This window comes from Amblyomma mixtum, chromosome 4, assembly GCF_055824585.1.
Source record: "Amblyomma mixtum isolate Tamu chromosome 4, ASM5582458v1, whole genome shotgun sequence".
NCBI classification, from domain to species: Eukaryota; Metazoa; Arthropoda; class Arachnida; order Ixodida; family Ixodidae; genus Amblyomma; species Amblyomma mixtum.
In genome coordinates this window covers 72115123-72118408 of record NC_143015.1, presented here as the reverse complement: position 1 = coordinate 72118408, position 3286 = coordinate 72115123, and positions in this window count along the sequence as shown.

Sequence of the window (3286 nt, the reverse complement as noted above, 5' to 3'; positions counted from 1 at the left end):
CGTGTACACGCTTCTGCAAAGTGAAGCAAAATCCTTAATCTAGCCAGGAGTATACCGCAATTCGTGAGCTTGCTAAGCGTGGGGTGACCCTGCGGCAGTGACCGATTTTGCGCCGAAACCCCGATGAAGATTCAAGGTGCGCGCAAGAAAGAAAAACTAGGCTGGCAGGAGCCGAAGCCTGGTGGTCTTGCCTTTTGCAGGAGCTTCTCCCGGAGACAGAATGGCTCAGCCGGGAGCACAGAGTCCTCGCTGGGTCGTGGAGTCGGGTATGCTACTCGTCCTAGAAGGGGAGGCCGTCTAGCACTTGGAACGACAACGTCAAGCACGCTCGCGCCTGGATTGCTTCTTCTGTGTTCCAGAGGCCAGCGGCTCGTGAGAACGTGAGTGCAAAAATGATGCTGATGATTAGCAAGGTAGCAAAAGTTCTTTCCCCGCCACCTGGCACACAAAGAAGAAGAGGACTATGAGATAGATACCTTTACCGATTGCAAGGACAAAGAGGTCGGCTGGAAAGATGAATATCTCCTCGGCCACTCTAAGCCGCGAGTCGAGGCCAGTGTAGTTCAAAAAGCGTGAAAACGTCCGCGTTGCCTGGTCTAAGCCTCCTATAGACCTGGAGGCGACCCTGGAGACGCTTTTTTTTCGTCAGGTCTCGAGCTAATTTCAACCATTCGCAACATTTTGCGACTTGCATTACCGCACTTATACTGAAAAGCTCCCAGTGGAGACCTTATTAGCAAAAGTCAAAAACAGAGGCTGTTAAAAAACGTATTTGAAAAGAGAAGAGGAGCACGATCCTTCAATGTAGCTGTCTGCCATTAAACTTCTGAACAATAACAGAGGAGACAGAGAGAGCTACATCTTTTATTTGCCCGCTAAAGTCCCAGCCTGCTGAATCACTCGAAGAAAAGTAATCGCTCGACGATAACCATACTGTAAATGCGAATTTTTGGCACAGCTGCTCCAGTGTTTTCAGTCACCGATATATTCAGGCAAATATTAAGGAGTTAAGAATTTATCTTTCTAATATAGCTAAAGCATTATTCCGATGGGTAAACCCGGTACAAAATCTTAATAGATGAAATAAATATTGCCGTGACTGTGATTCAAAGCCACTGCGGTGCGAAAATATTATCTTAGCTGGCCACTTCGCGAGAGCACTAGGCTATCGCCGCAGCCGGTCACGCCTCGCGCTAAACTGCAGCGCACTCTCGCTCTATGCATTGCACGTCGTCTTCTTCATCAGCTAATACTACTCTCAAACTGATATTCATGTTTTGATATTCAGAGACGCTGATATTCAAAGACGCACTAGGAGAGCCCGCTGCCCTTGAAAAGCAACACCAGCATCACCTCCCCACTCCAACTACACCCTCCAGTAGCGTCACACCCATCACCGAAACATCTCCGCCTAGTTCGACCATAGTTCACCCTCCAGCGGCGTTATTCATCGGCGAACCACCCAGCTTTACCCTCCTGAAGCGGCACCCACCATCAAATAACCTTCCGCCTCCCCCCACAAGGCCCATTAAGGAAGTCGGCTGCTCTTCAAAGGCATCACCAGCAAGCACCTCCCTACACTCTAAACAGAAATACACCTATATGGGACTAAAAAGGGAGTAACGTGTACTCTAGCGCACTCCTTTTTAAAAAAGGGTGTGCGCAAGAGGACAACTTTACTCCCTTCATACTTTTCTGTTTAGAGTAAACTTCACCTACCTGCTCCGACAGCGCCACCAACCATCCACCCAAACATATCCGCCCAATTTCGCCATAAGGAAAATTCAATCGCTTATGCCTGTGTTGTTAGCTGCTGGTGTGGTTGGCCTCGCAAGTATTCTTCCGCCAATTCTTCCACCGTAGCGACATTTGAATATTGATCTTTGTAGGCACGTCGTTCTATAGCGATGGCAGTGTAACCGTTCTTTTCGGTTATGTCGTGCAATAAACGAGCAGTACCTGTAGTACCGGTTCACTTCGCCTCAGGTCAAAATAGCCCTATTTAAAGCTAGAAAGGACTTTCTATTAGAGCACTGCACGGGCCTCAATCTCAGGCCCGAGCCCGGACCGGGCCCGAGACCTGAAGCACGAGCCCGGCCCAAGCCCACGGCTTCAAGCCTGGGTCCGGCCCAGGCCCGCTAAATTATCGCTTTAGCGAGCCCGGCCCGGCCGGGCCCGTTTCACAGTAACGCTTGAGGTATACGAGGTCTGTTAGAAAAGTATCCGTCTATTTTTTTTTTGCGAACACCTGATGGATATGAAACAAGCGCGCTTGCATCACGTGACCTTGAACCTTCGTGCGCATGCACGATTTTTTTCCCGCCTGCCGATAGCGTCAGTCGCTGGGATTGATTGTAAAACATTTTATTCGCCGGGAAGAGCTTGGCAAGAGGTCGCGTTAAGTGGTCGAGAGTACATAGCCCTCGACGACTTTGTCAGCCCACTCCACCGCCAAAACTTGCGTTCTGGGGTCAGAGCTAGTCGCTAGGAAGCAGCATTTGAGTGAGGCGGTGCGCAGTGCTCTCGTCGGTTTTTTATTGCAAGGAAAATGCGGAGTGACAGGAGCAGCGCTACTCCATCAAATTTTGCCATGAACTGAGCGACAGCCAAGTGGAAACCATTCGGAATATTCAGACGGCTTTCGGTGAAGATGCTATGAGTAGCACACAGATTAAGCAGTGGTACAATTGATTTAAAGATGGCCGCACATCGGTGGAGAGCGAGCCACACTCCGGTCGGCCATCAACATGCCGAAATGACCAGGTCATTGCCGAATTGAACGCTGTGGTGATGCGGGACCGTCGCGTGACTATCCGAGAAATTGAGGAAGAGGTGGACATGAGCAATTTTTCCGCACATTTTATTATCACCGAAGATTTGGCCATGGAGAGAGTTGCGGCGAAATTCGTGCCGAAGCTGCTCACGGTGGAGCAAAAGCAGCTTCGTGTTGAAGTCTCACAGGACATGCTGGATTCCGCAAACAGTGACCCCGACTTAATCAACATCATAATAACTGGTGACGAGTCTTGGGTGTACAGGTACGACCCGGAAACCAGATCCCAGTCGTCACAGTGGAAGCATTCCACGTCACCAAGACTTCAGAAGGCCCGCGAAGTGCGCAGCAATGTGAAAGTGATGCTGACTGCTTTCTTTGGCACCCTTTGTGTGGCAGACCACGAGTACGCACTCCACAGGGTCAAACAATGACCAAAGAGTGCTACAGGGATGTCCTTTGTTGCCTACGTGATGCTGTGCGGCCCAAGAACCCGGAGTTGAGGTCAACAGT